Genomic DNA, 23714 nt, shown 5'->3' with positions numbered 1-23714 from the left:
TTTCTTTCTTTCTTTCTTTCTTTCTTTCTTTCTTTCTTTCTTTCTTTCTTTCTTTCAAGTGTATTTATTTATTTTTGAGAAAGAGAGAGAGAGAAAGAGAGGAGGGTGGGGGAGGGGCAGAGAGACAGGAAGAGAGAGAATCCCAAGCAGACTCTGCACGATCAGCACAGAGCCCAACACGGGGCTCGAACTCACAAACCATGAGATCACGACCTGAGTCGAAATCAAGAGTCAGACACTTAACCAACTGAGCCACCCAGGTGCCCCTTTAGATCATTTGTGAGTTCACTGCTGCCTCCCCACTTGGCAATCAGGAGGGTGGTGGAGGATGCTCTGGGAGTACGGATGCATCTTCACATCAGCCGAAGTCACGCATGATGAGCCAGGTAAATCCGCTTGGGGAACGGAGAGAGCTGGGTGACTCCCATTGACATCTGAAGCCAATTCTAAATGTTTTGTGTTATCTGCAGCTTGGGATTTTCTGTGCCATTTTCTGTGGGACTTTGGGTGCACCGTTGGGAGTTGGCTGCACTAGGATGTGGAATAGCAGAGAGGACAAAAGGGAGCAGAGGATTTATTCGTCTTGGAATAAGGAATGAAGCATATACCCTCCCCTACCCTGGCATACTGTTTTCTTTCCCTAGAGCAGAGGTCAGCAAACATCTGTAAATGGGCAAAGAGTAAATATTTTCAGCTATGTGGACCATGTTATTGCAACCACTCCACCGTCACGCTTAGCAAAAGCAGCCAGACACAACGTGTAAGTGAGTGACCGTGGCTGCACGTCCCGATAAAACTTTATTTACAAAAACAGGTGGTGCCCAGACTTTGCCTGTGACCTCTAGCATGCCCACCCTTGAACTAAAGTTTATGAGGGCTCAGTTTCACTCTTGCTTCCTCCCTTCCTTTGAAAGTCTCAAATGGTGCCGTTTAGCATGCCACCATGGCGCCCACTCGGTCCCGCCAGGGTCCCATTGCCCTCTAGGAGAGACCTACTTTGATGCTAAATTGATCCTGACATTTTCTGGGTGGTGTTTTGTGCAGCCGAGTTCTTGGCAAAGAGCACTATAGCTGACTTTTCTTGTTAACAACTCTTGTTTCATAAGCCTGTTTGGATGGTCCCCCTGCAACTCCATCCAACTATGTAATGCTTTTCCAATCTGTGCTGATGAGTTCCTGGAGGCAGGAGACGGAGCCCAGGCCTCCTCATGGGCATTGCTGTCCAAAGCTTCACCAACCAGGGTGGTCTGCACTCAAAGCTTCGCGGTAGGGTTCTTGTAGGTGCGGCTCCTCCCTGAAAAGCCCACTTATGGCAAAAAAAAAAAAAAAAGAAAAAGAAAAGAAAGATATATAATTACGCCTTCATCTATACATGTGTTTATAGCTTTTTAAAATTGTGGTGAAAAACATGTAACATCCAATTTACCATCTGTGAGATAATAGAAAATACATAGATTGGTCTCTGTCCCTGGTTCCTGGCGTAGAGCTCCAAAACCCTTGTAAGAACACTAGGATCGTCTCTTGTTCTAATATTTGTCTTTGGCCCTGTCCCTGACACAGGGCTCTTAAATCCCTTGTGAATTCCTAAGTGATAAGCGCTACAAACATCTTTTGTTCTAATGAAGTGACTCTGGGTGGGCTCTACGTGGCTCCTGGACAGGGGCTGGTCACTAGTACTGGGTTTGGAGAGCTTCCAGATGGGGGACCACAGCCTCATACTGGGTGATGCACCCAGCTTCACGGGGACAGAAGCTCCTGCGTTGGGGACCCTCCAAGGCCTTGCCGTATGTGTCTCCTCACCTGGCTGTTCATCCACGTGTATCTTTTCTTATATCCTTTAGCGAACTGGTAAACGTTAAATGTTATTCCTGAGTTCTGTGAGCCACTCTAGCAAGTTAAAGGAAGGCCAAATGGGAGGAGGTCATGGGAACCTCTGATCTGTGGTCAAGTCGGACAGATGTTGTAGGTAACCTGGGGACCCACTACTTGAAGTTGGCGTCTGACGTAGGGTGGGGAGTGGTGTTGTGGGACTAAGCCCTTAACCTGTGGGATCCCATGTTACCTCCAGGGGTAGACGGTACCAGAACGGAGTTAAATTGTGGGACACCCGGCCAGTATTGTGGAGAATTGCTTGGTGGGGAGAAAGCCCACACGCACGTAGTGACAGAAGTGTCAGAAGTGAAGTGTTTTCTGAGAGTGGTAGAGGAGACATACAGGAGTCGCACACTGAGTTTTTCCATTACGCCACGGAAGCCATTTTTTAAGCATACAGCCGGGTAGAGTTGACTGTATGCACGCCATTGTACAACAGACCTCTGGAACTTTTGCTTGCCAAACTGAAACTCTGCCTGTTGAACAACAACCCTCCCTCCCCTTAGCCCCCGGTGTCCATTCTACTTTCTGTTTCTACGAGTTTGACTACTTTAGATACCTCATGTGAATGCAATCAGTAGTGTCTTTTTTGTGACTGGCTTATTTCGCTCAGCACAATGCCTTCAAGGTTCATCCATGCTGTAGCCTATGTCAGAATTCCCTTCCTTTTAAGACTGAATGGTACTTCCTTGCATGCACGTACTACATTTTCTTTACTCGTTCATCCATCGGTGGACATTTGGGTTGCTTCTACCTCTTGGCTATTCTGCATAAAGCGGCAATGAACCTGGGTGTGCAAACATCTCTTCAAGATCCTGTTTTCAATTCTTTTGGACGTATACCCAGAAGTGGGATTGTTGGATCAACTGGTAATTCTATTTTTATGTTTTTGAGGAACTTCTATTCTGCTTTCCATGGCACCTACGCCATTTTGCATTCCCGGCAACATATTAATAGGTTTTTTTTTTTTTTTTGAAAAAGGTAAAAATGGAAGCAGGAGAGTCTATATATTCATTTAATAATATTTACTGAGCCTGCCTTTGGCTAGGCACTGGGGTACTGCAATAGACCAGATAAATTCTTGTCCCTTGGCATTACAGTCTGGTTGTCGAGAGTCAGTAACAAATAGACATATAGTAACACTAGAGAAATTGAAAAAGAGTTTAATTTAGCTATGTTGGGTGGGAAGGGAATGGTGCTGGTGCTTCCGGGATAGACATGGAGGGAGTGGACCCCTTTACGACTCTTCCTTAGGTAAATGCATCTGTAGAAACCTATAGTCAGAGCTTAACTGTGGTGAACTTACTTATCATAGATATTTTATTTCATTTTTAATGTTTATTTATTTTTGAGAGAGAGAGAGAGCATGCATGCACAAGTGGGGGAGGTGCAGAGAGAAAGGGGGGGCAGAGGATCCCAAGCAGGCTCTGTGCTGACAGTAGAGAGCCCGATGTGGGGCTCGAACTCGTGAACTGTGAGATGGTGACCTGAGCCGAAATCAAGAGTTGGATGCTCAACTCACTGAGCCACCCAGGCGCCCTCATACATTTTTTTTTAATGGGAATGAAATTCCTATAACATAAAATTATTCATTCTAAGTGAACAATTCAGTGGCATTTAGAACATTCACAGTGTTGTGCCACTGCCATCTCTGTGTGGTTCCAAAACATTTTCATTGTTCCAAAGCGAGGCACTAGACCCAGTAAGTAGTTATTCTCCAGTCCTCTTCCTTCTGGTCCCTGAAAACTACCAGTCTTCTCTCTGTGTCTATGGATTTACCTGTCCTAACCATTCCATTTATCTGAAATGTAAATACTACAAGTGGTCCTTTATGTCTGGCTTCTGTCGCGAACGTCGTATTTTTGAGTTTTGTACACACAGAAGCGTGTATCAGTACTCCATTCCTTTTAGTGGGTGGAAAATATTCCATTGCATAAATATACCCGTCTTGTTTATCCATTCATCCACTGATGGCTGCTTAGGTTGTTTCCACCTTTTAGCTGCTGTGGGTGGTGTGAATTGTTGGCTGCTGTGAACATTTACGCACAAGGATTTGTCTGAGCGCTGTCTTCATTTTTTGGGAGCGTGAGGATCATAGATGATTGTGGCTTCTTGATCACTCGGGTGCCGTCTCATGAGAGGGAGCCCAGAAATGGCATGAGCTGCCCCAGTGAGCTGGTGGGAAGCCCCAGGTCGCACGTGCTGTTACTTCCATTCCTCTCCCTCCTGGCTGGGCCGGCGTTCACTCTCTTCCTCCTGTTCTCAATCTGGAAAAGTCCCTGCCCTCCTCACACAGTCCCCAACTCCCATAAGCCACCTGCCCTCAAAGGGAAGAGCTGGGGCGCCTGGGTGGCTCAGTCGGTCAAGTGTCCAACTTCGGCTCAGGTCACGGTCTCGCGGTTCATGAGTTCCAGCCCCACATTGGGCTGTGTGTTGACTGCTTGGAGCCTGGATCCTGCTTCAGATTCTGTCTCCCTCTCTCTCTGCCCCTCCCCCATCCATGCACACTCTCACTGTCTCTCTCTCTCTCAAAAATAAATAAACATTAACACATTTTTTTAAAAAGGGAAGAGAAATGCACAGTCAGCCATTCTGGAGCCCCAGAAGCTCCTGCCCATTCTGGCTGCCCGGCCCCGCTCTGTGGCCTCTGCAGGGTCCTCTGGTGGATGTCTCCTGATGCTCTCACTTCCCTCTGTGGTTCCCAAGGGAGCTGGAGGTAGGACCAGCCTGTCCTTGAAGGTGAAGGGGGCTCTGACTTCACATCTGCCCCAAGTAAGTCCTCTTGTGAGGTGTCCTTTGCTTGGGGGCAGTGAGAGATGTTGGGGGCCAGGGGAGGAAATCAGGGATTGTTGTGGGAACCCCTTCCCCAGGAGGAAAGCACACCCTTTAGGTGGATCCTCTGCCCCTAGTGGATCCCCTTGGCAGATTCTCCAGGACAAGGAAAAGCTATTTGTCTTGAGATTGAGGTTCAGAAAATTCTAGGATTCTCTCTCTAATCAGGGCACAGGCAAAGCTTCTCTTTTTAGATGCTTCTAAAAAGTCTGAGCTTCTCTTTTTAGATGCTTCTGTTTCAAGGTGAGTGCCTTGTTAAATTCCGAGAATCACCGTTTGGTGATACCTGGGGATGCCGTCACTGGAAGGATTAAATATAAGCCAGTAAGAGGAAAATGGAGAGTGGGAGAGAGAAGAGCGGAGCATAGCCAGTAGAAGAAGACACACACGCACAAGGGAAGCATACCGTGGTGGAGAGGGTCGCTTCTGTGGGTTCAGGGGCCCCACTGTCACTCTGTCTTTGACCTTGACGGGCTGCCTTTTCTCTAGTGTTTAAGCCTCTCCAGCACTCAGCAAAAAGCCCCGTATGTGGTAAATGCTCAGTAATGAGTCAATTACCATAAACGAGTGACGTCTGCCTTTGGAATGAGGCCAGGATGGGGCACGCAGAGCGCAAGCTGCCGCCGGGCCCAAACCTTTGGGATTTCCTCGCCCCGAGATGGTAAATCACTTGTTGGGCAAGCAAGTAACGCGGTTACCTCTGCCCCAGACAGCATCAAAATGAAATGTCAGCTAGTAGTTTGGCTTTAATTCTGGAAACACTCATGTTTCCTGCCCAGGTCAGCCTGCCTTCAGGTCCTCAGTGGTCTGATTGACAAGAGTTTCGAGAACTCTGTATGCACTTATTAGTCTAATGGACAGACTGGAAGGTGGCTGCCCAGGGCAGAGAGCTGCTTTTATGTTCCCCTGTTTACATCCTTGGGCATAACTTGCTACTGGGGAACATCTGCATTATCTAATTTATTCCTTTGAAGCATTTCATTTTTGTTGATTGCTGCTTAAAGGTCATTTCCAAATAAACATGGAACGAAAGGTCACTGCACCCAGTGGAAAAATCGGCTTTGGTCGTATTCGTTTCCAACGCTGACCTCCTCACCGGCCCAATCTGTTCTTTTGGTTGTATGTGGCTAATTGTGTTGCCCTTTCCTTCTCGGCTCTGGATTTGGGGTGGGAGTTAGCAGTTGGACGGCAACAGGTACAAATCTCGCTGCGAATCTTTATTTATGGAAGTGTGGGCAGAAGTGTGTGTGTGTGTGTTGGGGGGATTAAGTCATTTCCAGAAATCGCTAGGGAGTAATACAAGTTCTGGCTGGCAGTTCTGAACAACTGTGCTCCTGGCCTGGATGAATTGGATGCCTACAGGCTTGGAGGTGAAATTGTGGATTTGCTGAAAAGGATTTTGGGAAAAGCACAAAGAAGAGACATTATGGCAAAAGACCAGGGATGTTCACCTCTGTCTGCGTTTTCCAAATAGTAAAGAAGGAAAAGACTTCAAACCAAGGGCTTGTTGATTTACTGCCCATCCTGGGCTGTGTTCTGAGAACAGATTAACTGCAGGTGGTTTGTGTGCACTGAGAGGAAAGACTTGAGCTACAAAGAGGAAGCTTTTGATGTTATCTGTTTTATCTGTTTTCTCCATCGGCCAGTAGATGTGCTATGGACCTGGGACCATGGACTTTTTTTTAAGTCTATTTATTTGTTTTGAGAGTGAGGGGTTGTGGGGAGAGAAAGGATCCTGAGCAGGCTCCGTGATGTCAGTGCAGAGCCCAATGTGAGCTCTATCCCATGAACCACGGGACCATGACCTGAGCCAAAATCAAGAGTTGTATGTTCAACGGGCTGAGCCACCCAGGCACCCCAGGGACCATGGGATTTTAATGGGGCCTTCGCCACATGGGCCTGATGCTTGGGCAAGATGGGTGGGCTCGAGAGCTGCCCCACAGGGGCAACATCCCAGGCAGGTGTGGGTGAAAACAAAAGGAAGGGTATCAGCACATAAAGACCGGTTGCCAGGATAAGCAAAAGGAGTTGTGGTCAGGAGGGTCAAGAGAATTAAGGAGGAAGATAAGCAGGCAAAAACAGAGGGAGCAACAGAAGTGAAATTGGCGGCTGGGGGAGGTGAGAGAGAGAAGTGGCTTGTGTGGAGCAGGTAGAATTCCACAGGCTAGCTTCTGCGTAGACAGTGGGGCCAAGGCTCCGCACTAAGGACTTGATCTGTGCCGTTTCCACGTCATGGCCACTGAGTCCTCCCATGGTATCGATGATGAACTAGGGGCACCAGTCCCTGAGAGGCAGAGGCAGAGGAGAGAATCTGGCTGTGGGACACCAGGGCTCATGCCCTCTCCTGCTGCACCACACGCCTCTCGGGGGATACGGCTGGCACGTGGACACGAGGACCGACAGTGGGTGCCCGAATGACGTGCCATCGTTGTCTGTTGGATTTGGCAGCCACGACCCCCACAAAAGCGTTTCCACTTGCTGATAACGGAAGTGGAATTTGGAGAACGCTTTCAGAAGTGTAGTTTGGGGACTTGGGGGTATCTATGAAGAGAAAACATGACAGATCCTATGACCCAGCTTGTTCCTCCAGGAATGGATCCTCAGAAATGTCCTCATCAGCACTGAAAGATAAAGACAGAAGAGTAGTCATTAGAGGGGTGCCTTGGGTGGCTTGGTCAGTTAAACGACCGACTCTTGGTTTCCACTCAGGTCATGATCTCACGGTTCGTGAGGTCAAGCCCCGCATCAGGCTTTGCGCTCCCAGAGCCTGTTTCGGATTCTCTCTTTCTCCTTCTGTCTCTGTCCCTCTTTCCTCTCTCTCTCTCTCTCTCTCTCAAAATAAATAAATAACCTTAAAAAAAAAAAGAGTAGTCATTAGAGTGTTGTCTGTACTAGCAAAAGATTAGAAACATCCTAGAAGTCCTTCAGGAGGGACTGGCCAACTAGAATACAGTTCATCTCAGGGGCACCTGGGCAGTTCAGTCGGTTAAGCGTCTGACTTTGGCTTAGGTCATGATCTCGTAGTTCGTGAGATTGAGCCCTGACTTGGGCTCTGTGCTGACACCAGAGCCTGCTTGGGATTCTCTCTCTCCCTCTCTTTGTCCCTCCTCTCCCCTCAAAATAAATAAACATTAAAAAAAAAAGTATAGGTATGTATGTTTGTATGTATATATATCTGTATAAGTATATAGATGTATGGAAATACGTATGTGGGTATATGTGTGTGTGTGTATACAGATAAACATGTACACACACATATATACATAAATGTGAACTTTTGGGGGACGATATAGAGGATGCTTGTGCATTCTGATGTGCTGCACAACTCAACAGATGACCAATGATTTGGTTCAGCCCCTGACTTAGGTAAACTAAGGCAGTCCTCCTCACTGTGCCTCTGCCCTGACACACTCAAGGACTTGTGGCCCCTTCACCCCCAACGGTGTCCCCAGGGCAGTTATTCTCAATTACAGGATCTTGCCAGCCAAGATGCGGCTCAGACACCCTGGTCATTAGTTCGGGGTCATGCCTCAGTCTGTTTATCTGTGAAGTGGTATGGTATCAGAAAGCTGCAGAAGGTGGCTGTGAAGGTCAATTACAGTGCAGCGGCCAGAGGGCTTAGAGTGGCACTTTGTGCCTCGTAAAGTGTTAGCTATTGTCTGTAATTTTTAAAAATCCCTGAGGGGAGCCTGGGTGGCCCAGTCGGTTAAGTGTCTGACTCTCGGTTTCAGCTCAGGTCACGATCTCACAGTTTGTGGGTTGGAGCCCTGCATCGAGCTCTGCACTGACCATGTGGAGCCTGCTTGGGATTCTGTCTCTCTGTCTCTCTCTGTCGCTCCCTGGCCTGCTCTCTCTCTCTCTCTCTCAAAAAAAAATTGAATAAACATTAAAAATGGAGTTATTATTATAAAAAAGTAGAGTATAAAAGAAATTCCCGAGATGGATGTGCTACATATCCCTGCCCTCTCCACTCCTCTACCCCCTAACCAGTAGAGAATCTCCAGTCGAAGCTAGAAGGAGGTCTTTGAACCAATGGATTCATTGGTGAACTCACCAAATTTAGTTGTTGAGCACCTACTGGGCAGGTTAATTTCCGTAGGTGCTGGTGATACAAGGCTGAGCGATATCGGTGTTATGTGTGTGCTTGGAGCTTTCGTTCCCACAGGGAAGACACGCACCAATCAAACACAACCCAACAACAACCCTTTCCCCGGCCCCCCACAGGTGAACACGGATAAAGGATCCGTGGCAAGTTATTTAAGTTTTCGTATGCTGATCCCAAGACCCTCACTCACCTTTATCTGTGCCCCTTCCTTCAATGAATATGTAATGATTGCCTCTAAGGGTTTAAAATCTATTGTGATGTGTGGTGCCATCTGCCTAGCCCCCAACCCTGATGGAGGCCTCAGGTTCCTGAAGTTGATCTTACTGCTGAACGTTCTAACTCCCTGATGGCCAACGAGAAGGAAGGGGATGCCTCTCTCTCTGGGCCAGGCTTGTTTCCAGAGGCGAGGCCGGTGGGCTCAGGCCTCAGCTGCTCCCTAAGACTCATCCGCCACCAGGCTCATGCCCCAGTTCCCTCTAGGTCGTCTGATCTGGCTATAAAGCAATTCTTTTAGCTTTTAGCCAATTCTTGTCAGATGACCGAGGGACGTCAGAGCTCGCAGAGGCCCTGAGAGAGAAATCGGGTGGAGAGGCTGGAGGCTGAGAGCTGGCAGCATAAATGTCATCGAGAGCTACTTATCATGCTGATGCGCTAACTGCCCTCTCTGGTTTCATGACTCACCTGGGGACTCTGGGGTCCTGGCTCCTAAAGAAAGGTTTGTTTCTGGTTCTCAGGCCCTCACAGATGCCCTCACTCAGCTCACCTGGAGGGGCCGGAGCCAGCCTCTGCCAGCAGCAGCCAGCTGTGCTCCAGATGTCTAACTCACTCAGCCTAGCAGCTCGCTCCACACTTTGTTACAGACCCTCTATCATTGAGAGGGACCTCGGCTGGTTAGAGGGAACTCAGAGGAAAGCCACGGTGGTCCTGTGAGGCCGGGGAGGTGGAACTGATATAGGATTCAGAGGGAGAGCCCAGCGCAGGATAGGAAAGGTGGGGAAAGGCCCATTAATCATCTTTGAACACGGCATCCATCGTGGCACAGAAGATAGCAACTAACAGCGGTCTAGCCTTGCGGAGGGAGAGGATTAAACTGTGTCACAAGAGGCTTGGGTCAGACGGAGCAAAGTTAGAGAGCAGGACGCCGCGTCTTACTTAATCTAAGACTCCGTTCACCGAAGGATATGCTATTGTTTGTGAACCACCAAAGAAGAAAAAGCAAAACACACTCTCAAAACCAATACGATTTGCTTATACTTAGAAATTTCAAGTCTTGGGGCGCCTGGGTGGCTCAGCCGGTTGAGCGTCCGACTTCAGCTCGGGTCATGATCTCACAGTCTGTGAGCTCGAGCCCCGAGTCGGGCTCTGTGCTGACAGCTCAGAGCCTGGAGCCTGTTTCAGATTCTGTGCCTCCCTCTCTCTCTGACCCTCCCCCGTTCATGCTCTGTCTCTCTCTGTCTCAAAAATAAATAAACATTAAAAAAAATTTTTTTTAAAGAAATTTCAAGTCTTACTTATTAAAAGAACCCTTTGATGCTTGATTTTATCTTATAAACACATGTAAAGGAAGATATACCTACATGCGTACCTACACGTAATATGTATGTTATGAATACACATGAAGGAATGTAATTACAATTAATTGCTAGGGGACTCACTTCCTGAAACTTCTTCCTGTCTGAGCCTGATGCTTCTCAATAACTTTTCAAGTCAGAACATTTACGTCATGTATTTTTTGTCTCATTATCCAGCATTGTCCCTATCTAGAATGTTGCTGATGTAGCATTTGTTAAAAGCATCCACGAAAGAAATAAAAGCCGCTGGTGCTAATCTCTTGCGCTAAGCCACCTTCGTGGATTTAAGCCAGACGTGTGGAGGAGGGTTTTTCGGAAGGTTGAGCATCGTCAGAATATCCTGAAGTGCTGGTAGAAACACACATTGCTAGACTCCGCTTGAAGAGATTCTGGCTCAAGAGGCCTGGCATGGGGCCTTAGAATTTGCATTTCTAGTAAGATCCCAGGGGATGCTCATGTCGCTGGTCCAGGGATCACACTCTGAGTAGCTCTGTTGTGGGACTGGCTCGGTCTTCCTCCTTCAGGAATGCCACTAAAGACCTCCGATTTCCCACCTCCACGTTCCCTGGTCGTCTATCTCCTAGGGGCCAAAAGAGTCCTCCTCGGCTTCTTCCCAATCTCCAAGGCCCCGCTGAGAGTTTTGTGCCTGTGTTTCCGATGTGGGCGTATGATCGGCTTTTGACGACTGCTTCCCACCTGCTACCTGGCTGACGGCAAAATGAATCCGATTTCCGAGGTGCCAAATTGGGGGTGGGGCGGTGGTTCACACATCCTAGAACGAACGAAACGCAGTAGTTAACCTTCTCTACATGCCTTGAGTGAGAGTGAGGCTCCCGCTGGCCTGGTGGTGGCGGTGGGAGTTTCTCCCCTGTCCCCAAGCCTCCTGGGGCTACTCAGATAGTAAACAGCCCCGCCAGGGTACCCTTTATGTTACCAGGACTGCGGATTGGGCCAGATGGTTCACTCTGGCGATTTGAACAGAGGCTACCCAGTCTTTTCTTTTCTTTTCTTTTCTTTTTTTTTTTCTGAACAGTGCTGTTAGAAACTCTCCGATATCATTCAATGCGGCACTCCCATAAAAAGGCGAAAAGGCCTTCTTTGCGCTCTGCTGGTTAAATACCAAAGAGCAGCTGTAAGCAGAGGGGCCGGTGACATGAGTTTGTGGCAACGGGCTGCTTGTCTCCATTAGTGTCATCTACAGAGAGCTTCCCCTTAGACTTAGACACGGGTAGGCCCTGAGGCCACCCAGCTGGTCCCCCCCCCCCCCCCCCCGCCCCAGGAGCCTGCAGGCATCAGCTTGGCCTGTGTTTTTTTGAGACTTTAACGAGCTCCCCAGCAGGCACCGTGTCTCCCTGCGCTTCTCCACCCGAGGGGGGGTGAGGGGGGCGCTCTCGCCCCTCAGGAGGCATTGGGCGATGACTGGCGACCTTAGTGGCTGTCACGTTGGGAGGGGGTGCCACTGGCATCTCGTGGGTAGAGGCCCAGGATCCTGCTGAGCATCTGACCACGCCCAGGACGGCGTCCCCCACCACAGAGGATGATGCGGCACAAAATGTCCCCAGGGCTGTGGTTGGAAAATGCTGGCCTGATACGGCAACCACGGACTCCAAGAGGTCGTGCCGGACGGTTGCATTCTTCCTTGACGTCCAGAGGAGCGAGTGAAGGGAGGAAACAAGACAGTTCCGTAGGCAGCGTGCTCCGCCGCTTTCCCGCAGTGCGAGGCCGGCATTGCTAATAAAAAGTTATCATCCACCCGGCGCCACTTGGGGACGGTTTCCCCTGATATTCAAACAGGAAAAGAAACGGCGCATGCGCAGACTCCCGGACCCGTTAAGGAGCACATTTTATGCAAAAATCCCATGCTCCTGACACTTGAGTGCATATGGGAACACCCCGGGGGGGCCGTTGAAGCTGTAGGTTCTGGCTCGTCTGGTCCAGACGGGGCTGAGATTCTCCACCTCTACCAGGATCGCCACCCGAGACCTGCTAGGTGTGCCCCGTGCGGTGAGTGCATAGGTCACACGTGACGGGCGCGCCCTAACGTGGCCGGCAGCGTTCCTTCACATGTGTGATGTGATGTGGGGTGACCCACCCATCTTGGTTTGCCTAGAACTGTTCTGCGTAAAACCCAAAGTCTTGCATCGGAGAACCCCCGGATGGTCGGTCACTCTAGGAGCCCCACTGTCTTCCCAGGGGGAAGGACAAGGTTGAACCGTCCAAATTACCTTTAATGAGGAAGGCGCAGAGTCCCATGCACGGGGGGGACTCAAGGAGAGCTTTGTCTCTATTTTAGTTTCTCTCCCGTTCTGGGGATAGAAGCGGGTATGATGTCAGGAAACCCAGCTGCCTGCCGCTGGGACACGTCTGGTGTCACCAGGACTGGGTTTCTCTCTCTCTCTCTCCCTGTGAATTATGCTGCTGCAGCCTCCACTCTTCTCTTCTCCCCATCCCTATTACTCTCTGCTTCCAGATCCTTCCCTACCTCCTCTGGCCAGGCCATTTCCCAGTGCTAAACTTGCAGTATTTCCTGACTGGTATAGTTCTCGAGGGTTTTTGCCCTTAAGGAAGTTGAGTTTTGTGGTGGGTAGAAAGAAAGCGTGAGATGTTTCCAAACTCATAAGTAGCTCATATTCCCAATGGGTAACAAATACACATAGCTTATAAAGGTCTGAGGGGCACCTGGGGGGCTCAGTCCATTAAGTGTCTGACTCTTGGTTTCTGCTCAGGTCATGAGCTCATGGTTCGTGAGTTCGAGCCACGAGTTGGGCTCCGAGCTGACCGGGTGGAGCCTGCTTGGGATTCTCTCTCTCCCACTGTCTCTGCCCTCCCCTCCCCACGAAAAAATAAGTAGATAAACTTAAAAACAATGACAAGTTCTGAGATATGATGTAATTAAGGGCTACCATGCTGGATGGAGTAGAGAGTCTGTGCTGATGTGGATTCGCAGGTGGATGAGGGTAGACTCAGTAAGCACGTCATCTAAACGCTCCGCATGATGGTTTGTTCAATTTCTGTGTAGTTGGCCAAACACTCTGGTTAATTCCTGCCTCTGGGCCTTTGCTTAAACTGGTCTCCCCACCATGATTGCCTTCTCCTCTCCTCTCTGCCTACCCCCATCCCTCACTGTTCTATAAGGATCCTGCCTTTACCATGCCCTTCACTCTCCCAGCCCTTAATGACCTCTGCTCTAGGACTTTGGGCATGAAATGGGGGTGACACTGCTTTCCAACTGATAGTAACCCCAGTCTGGACCAATGAGGGTTCGAGGATGGGAAAGCCTCCAAGAGAAGAGAATGAATTAGCGCTTACAGTGGGGAGATTATTTTAGGGTGAGCTCCTCCCCAAACCCCCCCGCCAGCCTTCTCATCTCAAGCCTCATCGGTCCTTGGGACCAGCAGCTGTTCTGACTTCTCTGATTAATCTTGTCCTTGGGGGTTTCTGTGAGATCCTGTTCTGGAAATCTTGCCTGGGGGTATGCACTGTAAAAATTAAGAGTCTTAAAATATTGTAGGTCATCCCTCATTTATCTGACAAATATTTATTAAGGGTCTTCTCTGTTCACCAGCGGGATAGCACACATTCATTATAATTCCCTTTGGAGCTGAAAAACCTAATTTGTATATGTGCTAGAACAGCAGTGGACAAGTCACATAGTTAGCTGTTTTGCATGGATGTGTTTACGTTGTTCTCCTGGTTTCTGGATGCCGAGGACCATGTGTTTCATTTATTCTGCGGCTATGATTCCCAGCTTGGGGTTCCTGAGCTTGAAGGGACTGCCTAGTATCATGTTTATTAATTATTAATATTTCCAAAGGCCAAAACGAGGCAAAGGCAAATTAAAATCTAATTTCTTTGCTTTTCGCTGGAATGACAGCCACTTAGCTCTGCAGCTCTGGTATCTCACATTGATCTGAAGCTCTGATTAGTAGTTACATCAGTGTGTCTTGAAGGGATTAAAAATGGGGAAAATAATTAACCCTTGTTTAACATCGCTTGCCTGGCAGAATTCTTTCAAACTATTTTTGGGGGGATGGGGTTAGGAAAATAATAACAGGTGGCTTATAGTTAGCACAGAGGTGGTTACACATGGGACAACCAGTGCTCGTTAAAATGAACACAAAGTAGACTTTGGTATTAAAATGGACCAGAGAGTGCTTCCCCACAGTGGCCATAGAAGGTTCTAGAAGAACTCAGGGTAGCCTTCTCAACCCCAGATGGAGGCACTTCAAGAGACAAGATTCTAAAGTCCAACTGCCATGTGGCCCCCTGACGGCAGCTGGGTATGTATCGGGGGCCCTGCAGGAAGCCCCCCTGTTTTGTACTTTTCTGGAGCTGGTGGGAGGAGAACAGGAGAGTCGGTTTTGACCGCTTTGCCCTGTGCTTGTGGGTACTTCCCTGGGAATATCTGGGGAGCATTTGGGATGACCAGAGGAACGGGGTCTCCGGTGGGCAGTGGGAGCTCACCCGTCTGTGGGAGCCTCAGGGCTCAGATGTTCTGTCTGAGCCGTGGCCTCGCCAACCATCTGTCTGTGAAACTGGAAGGCGAGAGTGTGACAGGCTCGCCTGGTGGTGACAGGCGGTCCCCAGGGGGCTCCGGGAGGAGCAGGAGCGTGTGCATGTGGGAGGGAGGGAGGGAGGGAGGGAGGGACCTTCCTTGGGCCTTTGGCTCTCATCGCTTAGAGACTCCCTCATTCTGCAGCTGGCCTGTTGAAGAGCTAATGAGGTGCAGACAATTCTTGGAAATGATTGATTAAAATAAATCATGGAAAATTTCAAGGGCACCCGGCTTTCCAAAGAGCTGGGTGTTTTAAACATCCAGGTGCCTTTAGATACAAGCACAGAGTCTATTTTATGGACTGATGGTCTTGTGCTGAGGTTTTGTAGTACCTGGATTGGGTGTCTTTACTGGCTTTAGGCATTATGATTTAAGCTCAGTGCAACTTGTTTCCTGTATTCATCTTCTTTTATACCTTACCAAAATATTTTAAAATTATATATATGTTTTTAAAATTTTTAATTGTTTATTTATCTGCTTTTGGGGGAGGTAGGGGCAGAAAGAGAGGGGGACAAAGAACCCAAAAAAGGCTCTGAGCTGTCAACACAGAGCCCGACGTGAGGCTTGAACCCATGAACTGTGAGATCATGAGCTGAGCTGAAGTCAGATGCTTAACCCACCGAGCCACCCAGGAGCCCCCGCCAAAATATTTTTAAATTATAAAAGGAACATAGCATTATAGAAAGGGGGAAAAGCTCTACCTTCTCGTCACCCGATGCCCCAACTAATTTGTATGAATTTCCTTCTTAGTCTTCTGTTCCTTGTGTATTTTTTTACTGCTGTAATAACAAAATGGCATATTTTTTGTCTATTGCTTTTTTTCACAAAATATGATATCATAAATACTTCCTATGTTGCTATGATCTTTATCATGTTCACTAACCGCATAAAACTCCACTGCATTTATGTTCTGTAATTTGACTATCCTTCGGTTGAACATTCAGATGATCCATATCTTTTTCTCCCTATAATTTAAATTGTTTTATTCAGCGCGTTCCTGAGAAATCCTACTGATGGGCCACCCTCATTAGCAGGAGCAGGGGGCACAGGGCAAAAGGCAGGGTTCCATCATTCTGTTTAATTAGGCAAATGATTTATTCGAGTGCCTTTCATGTGGAAGGCTTTCTGTCTGTATTGTTATTGTAGGTCTCCACTGAGGTTTTCTGAACATGTGGCCAGACTGTAAAAGCGTTGCCAATTATGATGACTTTAGGTAAAAGGCCAGCGTGAATCTGTGTCAAGTTTCAATTATGTAGTATTTTTTTTTTTTAATTTTTTTTTCAACGTTTATTTATTTTTGGGACAGAGAGAGACAGAGCATGAACGGGGGAGGGGCAGAGAGAGAGGGAGACACAGAATCGGAAACAGGCTCCAGGCTCTGAGCCATCAGCCCAGAGCCCGACGCGGGGCTCGAACTCACGGACCGCGAGATCGTGACCTGGCTGAAGTCGGACGCTTAACCGACTGCGCCACCCAGGCGCCCCTCGTCGTCTTTCTTGTATATGTGTCCCTGTGTCCAGCTTTCCTTTCTATAGGGACACCAGTCACATCGGGTTAGAGGCCACCCTAATGATCACACCTTGACTTGATCACCTTCGTAAAGACCCCATCTCCAAATAAGGTCCCATTCTGAGGGACTGGGGGTTAGGACTCCAACATGTGAATGTCGGGGGTGGAGGGAGACAGGACATTGGTCAATCGATAAGAGCCCCAACAGTGGAAGTTGAATTGGGAAGTCGGCCTACCTCCCTGTTAGGTTGAGAAAGTCCCCCTTAGCACAAAGAGATGACTTCCTCCCTCCCTCCTTCCCCCTTTTCTTTTCTTTTCTTTTCTTTTCTTTTCTTTTCTTTTCTTTTCGTTTCTTTCTCCCTTCCCCTTCCCTCTTTTTCTTTTTCTTTCTTTCTTTCTGGCACAAAAGAACTCCTCAGCTATACTTGGTAAAGTGTTGGTGCCAGTTTTGTGGTCTGGCACCGTTTTGCTTTGGCAGTTTAATCAGAGAATCAATGTTCAGCATAGGAGGGACCTCAGAGGTCACCTGAGGTCCAGCTCTTACACTTGGCAGTTTCAGAGAGGAAAGAACTGGCCCAAGATTGCCCAGTGAGTTATTGGCAAAAGCAACAACAACCACCAAACCAAACCAAACAAAGAAAAACTTGGAGCTCAAACAGCAGTGCCCCGATTCCTTGGAACCAGCCTGCGTGCTTCCTCCTTGATTTCTTGCGTCACTGCTGACACCCTGTCAGGCCCTCAAGTCCAAGGGCACACCTGGCTTAAATGACAAATACCTCCCTTCGTGGCCACACGGATGCTGTGGTGCACAAGCTCACAGAGCCAAAGGAGGGCTTTACTGAACAAGAACTCAGGTATCTGAGAAGGTTCTTTGGCTAGGGGGGGGTTTATTGGTTTTATTCACCTTTCACAGATGGTTTTTGGGAGAAATTTGAAGTGATGTGTTTAAGGATGAGTTAGGTTTCCCTACAGTGATTTGTCATGGGGGGTGGGGTGGGAGGATTGGCGGGGGGAGGGGCAGGCATGGAAGAGACAGGAATCTTGGCCCATGTGGCAGAAAGGCTAGCGGGAAAATACGGCATGAATTCACTTAGGGATGGATCCTTCAGAAAAATGGAGAGCCTGGTCAGATGTCTGGGGAGCTGGTACCCGTCTGCCCAAGCAGCGAAGGGATGGGGAGGGTGGGGTCATCGTGTGTTTTTGCCAGGGGCAATTCCTGGCGCTTGGGGGCTTTCCCGCCTGCGCGTGGTAGAAACGTTTGGACTCAGGGTGTATTGTTCCCTGGTGGCCGAGACAAAATGCCACAGCCTAGGGGACCTAAAACAACAGAAATGGATTCCCTCACAGTTCCGGAGGCCACAAAATCAGAAATTGAGCTGCAGGGCCGCGCTCTCTGAAGGCCCTCGGGGAATCCTTCCTTGTCCCATCCAGCTGGTGGTGGCTCCTGGTCCCCCTTGGCTGTGGCCACATCACTGCGGGCTCTGCCTCTATCTTAACGTGGCTTTCTTGTCCCCATGTCCTTGTCTTCGTTTCCCCTCTATCTCTTGTAAGTACGCGTGTCACTGGATGTAGCACCACCTGGTTAATCCAGGATGACCTCTTCTCCAGACCTGCAAAGACCCTTTTCCCAAATAACGTCACATTCACGGGCACCAGGGGTTAGGATTTAAAGGTATCTTTTGGGGCGCCTGGGTGGCTTAGTCGGTTAAGCATCTGAGTCTTGATTTCAGCTCAGGTCATGATCTCACAGTTTGTAGGATCGAGCCCCGAGTGGGGCTCCGGGGTGACAGCACAGAGCTTGCTTGGGATTCTCTCCCTCTCTCTCTGCCCCTACCCTGTTCATGCATGCATTTGCATGCTTTCTTTCTCTCTAAATAAATAAATTTTTAAAAATTTTAAACGTAATCTCTGGGGGCAACCATTCAATGCACTACATGGGGCTTCTCGGATGACTCCGCACAGCACCCATGCATTTCCAGCCCCGGGCTTGCCCCCCCCCCTTGCCCCCCAATCCGGTCTGATGGGACCTGGAGAGACTTGGGGTCTGCTCCTCTCTCTGACTACGGACGGCTGAGAGACCACCTCCCCATCTTCTTGCCTTCTGCATGCGAGGGGGGTTCCCTTCCCACCATCCCATCTACTGTGGCTCCTGGTTGGCTGGTCCTATTGACAGTTTGACGGTAGGAAACCACCGTCCTCTCTGGAAAGTTTCGTCCACCCCTATCCTCGGGCCTCTATGAGCCTCAGCTAGTGAGATGACTTTAGTTTCTGCTCCTGCTTGGAGAGAGGAATAACGTTTATTGCAAGCCTGCCTCCCTCCCCGTTCCCTGGGGCCTCTTAGGGTCTTTGCAAGCCCCCAAAGAACTCCTGCGTTTTGTGGTCTCATCCCATATTGCACCAAGCATATATTAAAATGCTCCCACATCCCATGTTAAGTATGTTCTTTCCCCCATAAAATAATCAGGAAGATTTTTATAATTTTGCCTTGGAAATCATTTGGCTCCAGGCTGATTTAATTTATGATCGGCTGTGATTTCTTGGCCATTATTGTGCATACTTAGAAATTCTCCTGAAGTGAGAAAAGCTAACCTCTGATTGTTATTTGAATGTAGTTAAATTTTTATGAACACCAAAGTCAACAATTAACAAGGTTTTATAGACATTTAAACACTTATTAATTTAAATTTCCAGGTTTTTTTTTTTCTTATTGAGCTAAAAATCCAATATTTTTTTCAATGCTTACCCATTTCATGGACTGCTGGAAAACTTGGGGACCCCAGATACCGGTCCACTAGCTTCTGATGGCTAAGATGGCCCTGCTCTTCCCTTGGCCTCGCCTCATCCTTCCTGGAGTTTCTCCTTCCCAAGTCCCAGGCTTCTCCAGCAGGGTGTTCAGCCCCCCTCTGCAGTCTCCTGGGACTGCCCGTGTCCCCTCCCCAAGCCGCCTGACACCAGCACCTTGGACTGTCACTTATGTTTTCCCTCTGCCCTGAACGTCCTGGTTCCCAATCTCTCTGGGGACTTCTATTCTTTGGATAACCCACCCTGGCCCAATTTCCTAATTTTGACATCATGACCTTCTTCAGTCTGGCCCCACCATCCCAGCGCCTGTGACAGGGCCAGCTTCATGGGCGTGAGACCGATTTGGGAGTTCAGGGTCTCGTGCTCAGAAAGGCTCTGCACTTGGTTTAATGCCCTGCTGTCACCATCTTGAGATTTCCTAATAATTTTATCTTCGAACTTGGGTTTTGTAAGCAAAATCTGCTGGGACCCTGGAGTTCTCAGTGAAAAGAAGGGCTTTATTAGTTAGTCCTTTTTTTAATGTTTATTTTGGGGGGGGGGGGCAGAAAGAGAGGGAGACAGAGGATCCAAAGCAGGCTCTGTGCTGACAGCTTCGAGCCTGATGCGGGGCTCGATGTGAGCTTGATGTGGGGCTTGAACTCAGGAACCGTGAGATCATGACCTGAGCTGATGTCGGATGTTTAACTGACTGAGCCACCCAGGTGCCCCTTAATTAGTACTTTTTTTTTTTAAGCTTATTTATTTTATTTTGAGAGAGAGAGAGAGGCAGTGCGAGATGGGGAGGGGCAGAGAGAGGGAGACACAGAATCCCATGCAGGCTCCAAGCTGCTAGTGCAGAGCCTGACACAGGTGTTTGATCCCATGAAGCCCTGAGATCATGACCTGAGCCAAAGCCAAGAGTCTGACACTTAACTGACAGAGCTACCCAGGTGCCCCTTAATGAGTATTTTAACGGCACTCTTCCGCCTACCTTTTGAATAAGCGGTCCCCTGTTTGCATTTTGTGCCAGGCCCTACAAACTGTGTAGTCTGTCCTGCCTAGTCATGACGGTGGGCAGGGGCCGAGTGTGGGTCCTGGTGGTCCACGGTGTCACCGGAGAAAGGCACCATGAAATCAGATGCTTCCAGGCAAACCCAAGTGTGTTAGTTTCCTTGGGCCGCAGAAACAGAGTACGGAAATCCTTGTCGTTTGAACCACCACAGATTTCTCATCTTACAATTCTGGATGTCAGAAGGGCCAACAGAAGGACTAAGATCGAGGTACTGGCGGGGGCTGTGCTCCTTCTGGGGACTCTGGGGGCCAATCCATTTCCTTGCCTTTCTGGCTTCTCGAGGCCGCTGGCATCCCTTTGCCCTGACCTCTGTTCACATCCTCATGCCTCCTACCCTCCCTTGACTTTGCTGCCTCTGTCCTTTCTCTTGTGGGGACCCTTGTGATGACGCTCCGCCCACCCAGAGAACCCAGGGTAATCTCCCCACCTCGAGCTCCTTTGCTCAACCGCAGCTGCAAATACCCTTTTTCAGTGGGAGGTCCCCATTCATGGGTTTCAGGGACGAGGAGGACGTGGGCCTCTTCTGCCTACCAGAGGAAGCTATTGGTTTTCCAGCTTAAATCTCTAAATATGCACCCAGGGCACATTAGGTTTTGTGGGTTCTGAAGTTTATACAATTTTAAGGGTCCTCTTTAAGAAAAAAAATTAGAAATTTTGATATTAAAATGAATATTACTTTAGTCTGAGGAAGAAATCACAAGACCTTAGATTGAGGCCCTTTTCTTCTGAGGCTTCTGGGCAGTTATCAGCAGTGACATGTGCCCTGGTCTGCTAGGTGGTAAACCTAGAACATTCTCCACTTCCTGCAACCTAGGTGCTCAGTTGATCTTGGAGTACCGGGGTCCCACAGAGTGCCTAGTATGGATCAGAGGCTTGTGAAATAGGCATTGAGTAAAGGCAGGCAGGTAGGAAAGAAGGAAGGAAGGAAGGAAGGAAGGAAAGAAGGAAGAAGGAAGGAAGGAAGGAAGGAAGGAAGGAAGGAAGGAGGGAAGGGAGGGAGAAAGGAAGGAAGGGAGAAAGGAAGGAAGGAAGGAAGGAAGGAAGGAAGGGGAGGAGGAAGGAAGAAGGGAAGGAAGGAAAGAAGGAAGTTAAGAAAGGAAAGAAAGAAGTTAGGAAAGGAAGGAAGGAAAGAAAGAAAGAAGGGGAGGAAGAAGGAAGAAGGGAAGGAAGGAAAGAAAGAAGGAAGGAAAGAAAGAAGGAAGGAAAGAAAGAAGGAAAGAAAGAAGGAAGTTAGGAAAGGAAGGAAGGAAAGAGGGAAGGAAAGAAGGAAGAAGGAAGGAAGGAAGGAGGGAAGGAGGGAAGGAAGGGAGGAAGGAGAGACAGCCAAGAGATAATCATTCAGGCTGCCATGATGGGTGCCGGGCTGGGCGTTGGGTGATTCACTCCAGTCACTGTCTTAGGATGGGGAGCCTGAGGCTGGGAGGGTTTGGGAGGGGCTGGGGAATTTGTCCAAGGAAACTCATGTGCCAGGCTGAGATTCCTCTTGGCTGTCAGCTCTATGACCTCCTAAGAGAAATCAAGATCTCGGACAGCGAGGGAGGGAGAAGGGGAAGCGGGAAGAAGGGGTAGAGAAGGAAAGACCCAGGACCCACTGGGCTGGATCCCTTGTGCCCATCTCACAGCTCTTCTCCACGTCCCCCAACCCGGGGTGTTTGGCTGCAGACACTGCCACTATCCCCACCCCCGCCTCCATTCTGCCCCTATGCTGCAAGGGGGAGGCCCTGCCAGCTTGCTTCCCCAGGTCAAGCCACAGTAAAGGGCCACCATTCTGCTGCCCTGAGGCTCCTTTGCTGACTGTCAACATCACTTAGTTTTATGGCCTTTAGATACTCGGGAGGCAGCCCTCATAGCCTGCCTAACACCCGCCTCTCATTAGTGCCTGCTACTGTGTGTGTGTGTGTGTGTGTGTGTGTGTGTGTGTGTGTGTGTTTATGGCTCACTGGGGGAAGGAAAGAAATTCTGAGATTTGTTTCTTGGGGGTCGGCCACCCAGCCTGAGGTCAGCCCGAGGCTCTGCTGACCGGGGTGTTGATTTCGTCCTGTGAACCCTGTATGTCCGATGCAGGAAGAGTGCCCTCTCTGGAGTCAGCTGGGCTTGGGTTCCCACACTACCCTGTCAACCTGGGGTCCCGACAGAGCTTTCCTGAGACTCAGTCTCCTTATCTGTTAAATGGAGTGTCACAGCCCATTTGGGCTGCTGTCACCAACCACCACAGACTGGGTGGCTGATCCCCAAGAGAAACTGATCAGTCACAGATCTGGAAGCTGGAAATCCCAGATCAGGGGGTGCCAGCGTGGTGGGGCTGAGGGACCTGTTCTGGGTCGCGGACTCCTCATGTGTCTCCACACGGCGGAAGGGGGGAGGGAGCTCTCTAGGGTCCTCTTTGTAAAGACGCTAATCCCACGCAGGAAGGCTCCACTCATGAAATTCATATGTCTAACCCCCAATATGACTGCATTTGGAGACAGAGCATTTTGGAGGTAAGTAAGCTTAAATGAAGCCATAAGGGTGGGGGTCCTCATGCGATAGGATTGGTGGCCTTATAAGAAGAGGAAGGGAGAGAGAGAGATGTCTCTTCCTCCACAAGAGGACAGTGAGAAAGCAGCTGTCTGCAAGCCAGGAAGATAGCTCTTACCAAGAACCAAATCTGCACCTTGATCTTGGACTGATCCTAGACTTCCTGTTTCTAGAACTGTGAGGCAATAAATGGCAGCTGTTGAAGCCAGCCCCCGCCCCACCCCCCAGCCATTCCCCGATTGGTGGTATTTTCTTGAGTAAGACACCTGGTCTGGTTCTGTTGGGTCTGAGAATCTCCTGAGGGCAGAGAGCCCCTACAGTCACCAGGCCATCTCATTTCCTGACATGGTGCGTGAATGTGGTGCCACCCTCAATGTGGATGACAGCTTTTTACTGGACAAAAGATGCCAGCTCCTATTGAATCCTCTGGTGTGTGGCACTGTAGTTATGAACAGCTTTTCTGACCTGGTCACCCTCTGGTAGGTTCCTGAGACAAAATATAGGACACCCAGTTAAATCAGAATTTCTGGTAAACAACGAAGGTGAAATGTGTTTTTAGCATACGTATGTCCCAAATGTTGCACAGGACACACGCTAAAACACGATTTGTCTTTATTTATTTATTTATTTATTTATTAACGTTTTGTTTATTTTTGAGACAGGGAGAGAGAGCATGAACAGGGGAGGGTCAGAGAGAGGGAGACACGGAATCTGAAACGGGCTCCAGGCTCTGAGCTGTCAGCACAGAGCCCGACGCGGGGCTTGAACCCACGGACCGTGAGATCGTGACCTAAGCCGAAATCGGACGCTTAACCGACTGAACCACCCAGGCGCCCCTAATTTTAAAAATTTTTAATTAAAAAATAATTTTTTTAACGTTTATTTATTTATTTATTTATT

The 23714-nt window shown here is 49.0% G+C and overlaps 1 protein-coding gene across 3 annotated transcripts in view; it reads left to right on the top strand.

Moving 5' to 3' along the window:
* SLC39A11 (solute carrier family 39 member 11) overlaps positions 1 to 23714 on the top strand; it is a 428375-nt gene that overhangs the window by 61879 nt on the left and 342782 nt on the right. The gene's annotated exons all lie outside the window — the stretch shown is intronic.

This window comes from Herpailurus yagouaroundi, unplaced genomic scaffold, assembly GCF_014898765.1.
Source record: "Herpailurus yagouaroundi ecotype Mexico unplaced genomic scaffold, PumYag 206, whole genome shotgun sequence".
Classification (NCBI taxonomy): domain Eukaryota; kingdom Metazoa; phylum Chordata; class Mammalia; order Carnivora; family Felidae; genus Herpailurus; species Herpailurus yagouaroundi.
Note: the sequence above shows the minus strand (reverse complement) of the source record. Positions and strands in the feature narration are given on the sequence as shown.